Source organism: Gossypium arboreum, chromosome 2 (assembly GCF_025698485.1).
Source record: "Gossypium arboreum isolate Shixiya-1 chromosome 2, ASM2569848v2, whole genome shotgun sequence".
Taxonomy (NCBI): Eukaryota; Viridiplantae; Streptophyta; class Magnoliopsida; order Malvales; family Malvaceae; genus Gossypium; species Gossypium arboreum.
Genome location: NC_069071.1, coordinates 21142418 through 21154070, shown reverse-complemented (window position 1 = coordinate 21154070; position 11653 = coordinate 21142418). Strand labels below are relative to the sequence as shown.

The following is an 11653-nucleotide window of genomic DNA, read 5'->3' as shown; positions in this document are numbered from 1 at the left end:
CACTTTCCATCATTTTCTCTTTTCTTAGAAATATATATATATATATATATATATATATATATATATATATATATATACCAATAATCTCAAATAACTTAAAGAGGAGATGGTGGATCTATGATTTTTTTTACCTTCTTGAAGCATTCTCTACATAGTCAAAGTATTTCCTCTCTAAACTCATGAACCCTTAAGCTTAGATGAAGAAGATGGTCGTGGAAATGAATTTAGAAAGTGATTTACTAAGTGATTTTAGTGAGAATTCAAGGTGGATGGTTTGAATTTGGATTTTAAATGAAGAAATAAAAGAAATAGGGTTTGGGAGAGATTTTTTTTCTCCCTTGCTTTGCTAGGACAAAAAATCGGGGGTGTTTAGGAATAGAGATGTTCAAACTTTGGTTAAAACCAAATTAACCGACTGAATTGATCTAGTTCAGTTAATCTGTCAGTTAATCGATCTAATTCAACTAGAGTTCGGTTAATGACTTTTTGAAAGCTCAATTATTGGTTAATTCGGTTAACCCGAACTTAATAATTAATAACACAAATTATATGTAGTTTTAATTCGGATAATTCAATCAAATGAATATTATCAATTTATTTATTTTTATATTTTATACTTGTTTTAACAAAAAAACATATAAATTTTGATTAACCGACCGAATTAACCGAAATATTTCAATTCGATTAGTTTTTTTTTAAATTTTGGTTCAATTAATGGTTAAATGATTGAAAAGTTCGATTAATTCAATTAATATTAATTTAATTTAGCTAACCGTTCAGTTAACTGTTTGAACACCCCTAATTAGAAATGAGCAAAAATACTTACTCTTTTTATTCCTTTACTTATTTAAAAAAAAAAGTGGTCAAAGCTCAAAAATAATCAAATATAAAAAATCATGGTCAAAGGAATATGGAATGTGTGATCCATTCAATCTTCAAGCTTTAATCATATTCAAATATCTCATCTTATAATATTTTCATCTTATAAATGCCCTTATATGTCAAATTTATACTTTAGCCTCTTTTCATCACTTACTACATTTTCTTTACATCAAATTTAATACTTCATAAATCATAACGATACTCTAATATTAGTTTACTTGTGATAAAAATTACAATTTGATCTATGTACATTTCAATCTTTTTTATTATAATTTAAAAGTGATTTTATCTTTCTAATACATATTTCATGTCATTATTGTTAGCATAACTAATAAAAGTTAGTTAGTCTGTTAGTAGTTCCACTGTTAATAACGGGTTAACTGTTAATCTGTTAGTAGTTAACTTGAGAGTCCTGAAACAGATATTGTACAAAGCTTCATTGTCCAACACCATACACTCATCCGTATTTTTGACAAGCTGATGAACAGAAAGGGTGGCATTATATGGCTCAACCACAGTATCTGAAACCTTTGGTGATGGGAAGACTGAGAACGTGAGCATCATTCTATCAAGGTATTCTTCTCTGATCTTGGAAATCAACAGAGTACCCATACCCGAAACAGTTCCCACTCCAAGAGAGTGGCAAACTTGAAAACCTTGGAGACAATCACAATTCTCAGCTTCCTTTCTGACAACATCAAGAAGAATCGAAGCTCGGCTCCTTGATATAATGCCCTTAGCCCAATTATTACCGGCTCAGATTGGCGAAGACAAAGTTATCGGGCCTAAAGATCTAACCATAAGGCCGGTTCTCACACTATCCATGGTCCCAGGCTCAAGATCCATGAGCACGGCGCGTGGGACAAACCTTCCACAAGAAGCCTCATTGTAGATTCGAAGTGGATTTCTCGACCCGTGAAATGAAAAAATAGCCTCTGGAGTTTTTTTTTTTATATTTATCTCAAGGAAATATGAGAAAGAAAACAATAACAATAAATAAAAGAAATAAAATGAAGGAAATATATCGGACTATAGTAATTTAATACACATAGAAATTAGAAAAATACATAAAAATATTGATTTTTATCAATTTCACGAAACAGGATCCAAGAATAAGATTAGTTGATGGAGGGGAGGGTAGATCGGGGATCAACCAGAGAGCGAGAGAAGGATCGCTTCTTCCTTGAATTGAAGAGTTCGCTCAAAAGTTCATCTATCGATTGATGAGCCATAAGACAATTCATGGTTCGACGACTAGTAAAAATAGAAAAGAATAAACAAATTGAGTTCATGGATTTACCTAAGTTAGGTTATGGACCAATACAAGAAAATATTTTTTATATTGAAACCAATTAATTATAAGGGCGATTACGAGAAATCAAATCATACATAAAAATCGAATCCCCAGCGCCCCCATAACATAAGGTGCTCGGAAATGGTTGAAGTAGTTGAATAGGAGGATTACCTTTGTTGGCACCTTAACCTCCATTCAGGATATGTTCAGGCAAGTGAGTGAGCAATTCACCGCTATGTTCAGGAGGAAGGCTTTCTTGCACTAGTACACTGGTGAAGGGATGGATGAAATGGAATTCACTGAGGCTGAGAGAAACATGAATGACCTTGTTTCTGAATATCAACAATATCAGAATGAGTAGCTGACGGACTGGTAGGCTGCGACATGGATAAACGAAGGAGAAAAGAGAAAAAAAAAATTCTTGGGATCAATTGGCTCTTGATACCATGTTAAGCTAAGTAAAGAATACAATTAAGAGAATATCATCTTATTACTTGATTCATGAACAGAGTAGATACATGCTATTATATACCAGAATAAGCATGCTGACCATGCAAGTTAACTACTAACAGACTAACAGTTAACCCGTTATTAACAGTGGAACTACTAACAAACTAACTAACTTTTATTAGTTATGCTAACGATGGGAGCCCTCCATTCGCTGACCAGCATCTGTATCGTAGCATTGTTGGCATGCTCCCATACGTTTGCATTACACGGCCTGATCTGTCCTTTTTTGTTAATAAGCTTAGTCAATATACGAATTCTCCAAGTGATACTCATTGGAAAGCTATCAAATGTGTGTTGCGATATCTTATTCGCACTATAGATTATGGGTTGTTGCTTTCCAAGGGACAATTTGAATTAGTTTTCTATTCTGATGCTGATTGGGCGTCCTCTATTGAAGATCGTCGTTCCACCTCTGGATATGTGGTGTACTTAGGCTCCAGTCCTATTGTTTGGTACTCAAAGAAGCAACCAGTTGTGTCTAGATCCTCCTCTGAAGTTGAATATCGAAGCCTTGCTAATTGTGTGTCTGAGTTGCTGTGGGTCAAACAGTTGCTCAATGAGCTTGTCCTGCTTCTTTGTTAGCCTCCCGTGATTTGGTGTGACAATACCTTTACTGTCTCAATGGCAGCAAATCCTACACATCATGCCAAGGTGAAACATGTGGAGATTGATCATCATTTCGTTCGTGAAAAAGTTCTTGACGGCACCCTGCAATTCAACTTTGTTCCATCTAAAAAACAGATAGCTGATGTTCTCACCAAGCCCATTACACCCAAGGCATTTACTTCCTTTCGAACTGCTCTACAAGTCTTCTCCAGTGCTGATGTTGCTTTGATAGAAAACAAAAATGGAAGAAACTAGGAGAATGTTAGCATAACTAATAAAAGTTAGTTAGTCTGTTAGTAGTTCCACTGTTAATAACGGGTTAACTGTTAGTCTGTTAGTAGTTAACTTGCATGGTCAGCATGCTTATTCTAGTATATAATAGCATATATCTACTCTGTTCATGAATCAAGTAATAAGATGATATTCTCTTGATTGTATTCTTTACTTAGCTTAACAATTATCATTCCAAATAATCATTATTAACTTATATTTTCTCTATTAGGATAATTTGTACTTTAATCGTCATACTTTTCAAATTTTATAATTTACTTATTTTTTCATATTCACAATCCTCTATATTGATTTCCATCTCCAAAATAAAATTAATTCCTTATGATTTTTCTATAACTAACTTATTTCTGCATTTCCTCGATACTTCATTGTATTTGTTCTCAAAATAATATCTAATATTGTACTGAAATTTTTTGAAATGTTACGATATGTCTTTGATTGACGCGTAAGCAATAAATATTAAATTAGATACACCTATAAATAACAAATTTTGAATAAGTAATATTAAAAATTCAATATATAAAACAATTATATATTGAAATAGTTTTCCCTTAAATTATTTTTCTTAGATTTCAAAATTAGTATTAATTCTAGGAATTGAATTATTATATTATTTATAAAATATAAAAAGTTCAAGTATGATTTAATTTTTAAAAATGTAATAAATTTAATAATTTTTTCTATTAATGGTTTGAAACTTTTTTTCTTAATCTAAATATAGATTCAAAGTAAAATATATTCAAAATATTTTTAAAATATAAAATATTATTGTCCATTTTCAAAATTTAGGAATTAACTATAATAGTTTCTATACTTATAAGCTACATTTAATTAATTCATATTATTTGAGGAAATTATACTCAATTAGTATATTTTTTTTTAATTAGTAAATTATATTTGAAATATTACTTATAAAAGAAATAAAATTTTGCTAAAAATTTTTATTCGTAGCATAACAATAACACCCTGAACCCGGCCTAGAAGTTTAGACCGAATTTCGAATGTCACATTGATCACCGAAGTGATCGTAGGTAAATTTTTACAAAACATGTTGACACGTCAAATCGTAACATTTAATCGTTTAAAATCCAATCAATAAAATTACAGTTAAGATAATATATATGAGCGGGATAAACTTAAATCGAAACTTGTGCCTCAGTTTTATAAAACCTTACTTTTCAAAACCAAATAACAAAGTAGAAACTAAAAACACAAACTGATAGTTTCTTTTCCACTAAGACTGTCTGAGACCTACGCATACCTAGCCCAGTGTCAGAAATCAGAAAAGGTACCTGAAAGGGAAAACTAAGAGGGGTTGAGCTACTCGAGCTCAGTGTGAGTCCAAATCAAGACTAAAAATAGAAATACACAACACAATTCAATATTGAACAACTACAAATATATATACAGAAATAGAAGGTGATTTCGAGATCAACGTGCCAACGGAACGTAATATTTCAAACATACCAAATCATGCACAGCCACTCAGTCATATGTGTTTTTAGTTAGACGGAATACAGTCAAATCATCTAGCACTCAGAATGCTCAAACAGATGCGTATGAAAAGTAGTCAAGCAATAAAACCCACCCAACCAGCCAACGCACCTCTGCGTCCCCTGATCACACCCCATAAGAGCTGATTAAACTCATCCAACCAAAACACACCACATAGAACCTCGAAGGCCTATCCAACCCCACATACCATGTATATGGACTAAGCCACTCAGATATTTATACATAGTAGAGCTGACGTATATGCAGTACAGTGCAATGCGGTAGTCCACTGTACAGTCATGTTGCAGTTTAAACTACCAGATCAGATAATAGTGTGCAGCAAAGCTGACGCACTTATGGTATAGTGTGATAAATAATTGTACGAATAAATTAAAGTAGAACTACCAGATCAGATCAGAACCAAACTCCCTTCTCTTCGCAATCCCACTTAAAACTTAACTTTATGCAAGTATATGTATGTTTACATTATCACAGGAAATAATGAGCACATCCATAGTCAATCAAATAGAAACAGATATGCACACACATACCCAGCTAACCAAGTTCAGAGTTAGACATCTCACACAACAATTACCAATATCACATAATTCGCAACCCAAAATAAAGTTTTAATTACCCTTCTTAAGGCTTAGCCAAGGGCTGAAGCACATAAACACATTATTAGATCAAAAACGCACACAGAACCAATGTAAGTGTCTTAAAACCACACGCCCATGTTCTCCGGCCATGTGGAAATGCCTAGGTCATGTGGGAGGTCAAAAGCCTATGTAAAAAGGGGCACACGACCATGTAGCTGAGGCAGACGCCCGTGTGAAGAGAAGCACACGGCCGTTTGACTAAGGCAAACGCCTGTGTGGACTAAGGACATGGTTGTGGGAGCAGGCTGCGTAACTCTCTATCTATTTGCACTAAAATAGAGTACAGGCTGACACGGCCATGTGAGGGACTTACACGCCCGAGTGGGATCCCTAAATCACTAAATTAGTCACACGACCATGTGGCACAAAATCACTCAAACTCTAACCCCCAAACACACATGCTCGTGTGCCCGAGAGGCACGACCGTGTGAAAAAGGACAAAAATCCCCAAATCAGCCACACGGTCATGTGACACCTAAATCAGCCCGGAAACCCTAATTTCCAAAAGCACACAGCCATGTGTACCAGCACACGCCAATGTGGACACCCGTGTGGTCACAAAACCACCCTAAAATAGCCTTGAAAAACATGCTATCAGCCACAAAGCACTCTCCAGCCCTCGATAGATAAAAAAATAAACCAATTTATACAACTTCTAAGCATAAGACAATAAAACAACATCAGTATTAATATGTTTGCGACAACTCATACACACAATAATGACTTTTCATAAAGTTGAAACAGGATTCGCAAATAAGACAGAAAAATATACGAAACCCACACCTGATTCGACAATGGTAGAGCAAAATTCTTTATTGTACTTGCAACAAAACTCACTTTTCAGAGGAAAGAAAGGAAAATCGAAGAGAAAACCATAACCTTAATAAAATAAAATAAAATAAAACCAATAGAAGAGCAAAAGAACGTCCCAGCCAAAAGAAGAAAAATAAAAACCCAAAAATAAAATAAAAATAAAAATAAATAATTAAATAATTAAACAATTATATATTAAATTAAAAAAAACAAAAGTATTCCTCTCAAAAAGCACACAAGGACTCGAATCAAGGACCCTTTGACAAACTAACACACACTCAACCACTAGACCAGCAAGCCCATTCTGTCACTTAAACATTCAACCAAACACAATAGCGCAATATTCTCACTGACCCTAACCATAAAAGTCAAAACTCCTAACCCTAAAATTTGAAGTGTTACAACTTACCCCTCCTTAAAGAAATTTCGTCCCCAAAATTTCCAACTAACAGAATAGTGGTATAACACAACCTATGCCACCACACTCCCACTGCGCACTCTAGCCCGAGTAGGACCGAATCAAACTTAAGACCTCATACACACCCAAAACACTTAACTACTGAAGCAGATACACAATATCCTATCAGACATAATTTTCAATACTCTAATCTAAACGTTGAATCATTCACATCCATACATGTCCCAAAATCATTGAGGATACTCCCAGATACGATGTTCTATGGACCCACATTGAAAACATGCTCCTGCCTTTTTCCAGCAATCGCCCGGATGGCACTTCTTATAGTGCTCACAAAACAAAGTGCTCGCACAACTACCGGCACCCTTCACACAACCACTATTGCCATTTAAATGCATTTTAACATGCTTCACAGAATGAGGCCCAACCTCGGAGAACTGCGATCTCTTTTCTTTTTATAATCTACACACCTAGCTTGAACTGTTTCACTAGTCCCCCTTACCCTAGCCTCAAACACCTTCTCTAGTACTTTCCTCACTACCTAAGCCAATGCCTCAATAACAAGCTTCAGGTTATCCCTACCCGAAATTGGCAGAATCATACTGACCCCTGACTCTTGAACAGACTCACGCTCTGGAGAAGTAGATGCCTCCTCCCTATCTTGCTTACCCTCAGAATCCATATCAGTCTTGTCGCTAACTTAGAATATCTACATTTTCAGAGAACAAAACAGTTTCGAGTTTCTACCTAGACCAGTATCAAAGTTTCAGACAGTTCTTTTCTGTAAAAATTTTTCCAAAACACAAATCGTTTCAGCTTACTGTGGTAAAGTTTTCTCAAAAATTCTTTTTTTTAAAACAACCACATGCGCACCTGGATATGTAAAAACACAGGCCAAGTTTTTACAAACCTGACTCTGATACCACTAAATGTAACACCCTAAATCTGGCCTAGATATTTAGAATGAATTTTAGATGTCACATTGATCACCGAAGTGATCGTAGGTAATTTTTTACAAAACAAGTTGACACGTCAAATCGTAACATTTAATCGTTTAAAATCCAATTAGTAAAATTATAGTTAAGTTAATATATATGAGTGGAATAAACTTAAATCAGAACTTGTGCCACAGTTTTATAAAACCTTACTATCGGAACTTGTGCCACAGTTTTATAAAACCTTATTTTTCAAAACTAAATAACAGAGTAGAAACTGAAAACAGAAACTGATAGTTTATTTTCCACTGAGACTGTCTGAGGCCTCCGCATACTGAGCTTAGCATAAAAAATCAGAAAAGGTACCTGAAAGGGAAACACTAGGAAGGGGTGAGCTACTCGAGCTCAGTGTGAGTCTGAATCAAGACTAAAAAGAGAAATACAGAACACAATTCAGTATCAAACAACTACAGATATATATATATAGAAGTAGAAGGTGATTTCGAGATTAACGTCCCAACGGAATGTAACATTTCAAACACACACCAAATCACGCACAGCCACTCAGTCATATGTGTTTTTAGTCAGACGAAATACAATCAGATCATCTAGCATCCAAAATGTTCAAACAGATGTGTATGAAAAGTAATCAAGCAATAAAACTCACCCAACCAGCCAACACAACTCTCCGTCCCCCGATCACACCCCATAAGAGTTGATTAAGCTCATCTAACCAAAACACACCACATAGGACCTCGAAGGCCCATCCAACCCCACGCACCATATATGTGGACTAAGCCACTCAGATATTAATACGCAGCAGGGCTGATGTATATGCAATCTGATGCAATGCGATGATACGCTATCTTGTCATGTTGCGATTTAAACTGGCAGATCGAGATAATAGTCGCAAAGAAAGCTAACGACTTATGATGCAGTGTGATAAATTGTTGTATAAATAAGTTGCAGTAGAATTGCCAGATCAGATTAGAACCAGAATCCCTTCTCTTCGTAATCCAACCTAAAACTTAACTTTATGCAAGTGTATGTATGTTTACATTATCACAGGAAACAATAAGCACATCCATAGTTAGTCAGACAGAAACAGATATGCACACACATACCCAACTAACCAGGTTCAGAGTTAGACATCTCACACAACAATTACCAATATCATATAAGCCGTATCCCAAAACAAAGTTTTAATTCCTAAGGCTTAGCTAAGGGCTGAAGCACATGAACATATTATCAGATCAAAAACGTACACAAAATTAATATAAGTGTCTTAGAACCACATGCCCGTATGCTCTGGCCGGGTGGAAACGCCTAGGCTGTGTGGGAGGTCAAAAGCCTTTGTAAAAAGGGGCACACAGCCGTGTGGCTGAGGCACATACCCGTGTGAAGAGAGGCAGATGCTCCTATGGACTAGGGACATGGCCATGGGAACAAGCCGTGTAACTTTCTGTCCATTTACACTAAAATAGAGTACAGGCTAACATAACTATTCTAATTGATATGCATGTATGTCTGTATGGGCTAAGGCCCGAATGTATCTGATACTGTTCTGGGTGGGCTAAGGCCTACACTGATTCTGTTAAGAGCTCAGGTTCGATTATGACTGTTTGACTGCTATTCGTTTACATGCATGCTTTACTGTGCGGATGTACACACTGAGTTTGTGAAAACTCACCCCTTATTTTATTTGTCTATCAGGTAACCCCCAGCAATAGGTGGATCGGTGCAGTGGAAGGCTCGACGGTGACCACTGCTACATACACTCTGGTTTTAAAGGTTTTTAATGCTTTTATTATGTTGTTTGCTATAGTTGAGGGTAATTATGTAATTTCTAGTTTCAGACTATTCGGTTTAAGTTTAAAACTTTAAAATCCTGTTTATGGATTTTAGAACTGCAACTTTATTTGTTCTTAAGCTTCTGCGAACTAAGAAACGTTTTCAAGCAAATTAATCAATATATATATTTTCTAAGTTAAGTAAAAGGTGGTAACTGGAACGGTTTTTAAGTAAACACAGTTTTAAATACATTTTCATGTGACTTCGCCAGATTCGGCCATAACATTTAGGTCGGGTTTAGGGTGTTACATTTAGTGGTATCAGAGTCAAGTTAAAAAACTCGGATGTGGATTTGGGTTTCAAAATTTGGTTTTAAGAAAATGATTTGTAAAGCGATTTGAAATATTTTTGATAACAAGTATGTGGTACACCGAGCCATTAGCATTGATCCTGTAAGTTCTCTAAAACTCTAATATATATTGTCTGAAAGCATAATTATACTGAAATTTTGTCTGTATCTGTCTAAAATATTTTGTATGTGTTATGAGGCTACTATGGGTAGTACGTTACTGAAACACTTTAGGTAGTGTGGACTGAAACTGTAGTGAGACTGCTTCTCGCGATAACTGAGTCTGAAACTCTATTCCTATATCGCATAAAATATCTGCTAATAATTATTAAAACTGTAAACTGATGTTAATAAAACTTCTAATTACAGATTAATTCGATAGTTACGATGAGAGCACGTGGTACTCATGGACGGGGTACTAGAGGCTGAGGTAGAGGCCGTAGAAGGATTCGAGCTGAGTCTTTCGCATCTGATATAATCCTTAATCTGGACACTAGTGAGATGACGGTGTCACCTGTTACTGAGGCTGGTGCTGAGTCTCAAGATCATACAGTTGGGGACGACACACTATCCTAGGCCATACTTCGAATTCTAGAGAGAGTCGCTAGGGCTAATACTGGATCTGGAGGCCGTGGGTCGGTTACAGAATGACTCCGGTCAAATGGGGATGAGATATTCAGAGGCATCGCTAGGGTTACTCTGAGTGTGGCTGGGTACTAGATGGAGGCCACGGAGTATATCAAAGACGATCTGGACTTTTCTGATGAGCAGAAGCTCAAGGGGGTTGTGTCATTATTGCGAGATGAGGTGTATCAGTGGTGGCTGACCGTTAAGAAGGGCATTCAGCCAATTAACTCACTTGGGAACTGTTTAAGACCACTAATCAGAGTAAGTACGTAGGAGCTAGCTACACTGATGCTAAGCGACGTGAGTTCCTAAATTTCACTCAGGGTGACCGTTCAGTGGCTGAGTATGAGGCCGAATTTTTTAGACTGAGTCACTATGTGAGGGGTATGGCGACAACTAAGTATGAACGCTGTGTTCGATTCGAGGATGGTCTTCGAGACAGTCTGCGAGTTCTGATAGCTCCTCAGAGAGAGCGAGATATCTCCATCTTGGTCGAGAAGGCCAAGATAACCGAGGAGGTGAAGCGCTCTGAGCGCAAAAACTCACCCCTTATTTTATTTGTCTATCAGGTAATCCCCAGTAGTAGGTGGATTGGTATAGCGGAGGGCTCGACGGTGACCACTGCTACATACACTTTGGTTTTAAAGGTTTTTAATACTTTTATTATTTTGTTTGCTATAGTTGAGGGTAACTATGTAATTTCTGGTTTCAGACTATTTGGTTTAAGTTTGGAATTTTGAAATCCTATTTATGGATTTTAGAACTGCAACTTTATTTGTTCTTAAGCTTCCACGAACTAAGAAACTTTTTCAAGCAAATTAATCAATATATATGTTTTTTGAGTTAAGTAAAAGGTGGTAACTAGAACAGTTTTGGGGTAAACACGGTTTTACATACATTCTCATGTGACTTCGCCAGATTCGGCCATGACGTCTAGGCCAGGTTTGGGGTGTTACACACAGGGCCTGCGACACAGCCATGTGT

At 36.1% G+C, this 11653-nt stretch overlaps 1 pseudogene; it reads right to left on the bottom strand.

Moving 5' to 3' along the window:
- Window positions 1-1224: 1224 nt before the first annotated feature.
- LOC108475136 (tubulin beta-3 chain-like) lies at window positions 1225-2562 on the bottom strand (annotated as a pseudogene).
- Window positions 2563-11653: the final 9091 nt, after the last annotated feature.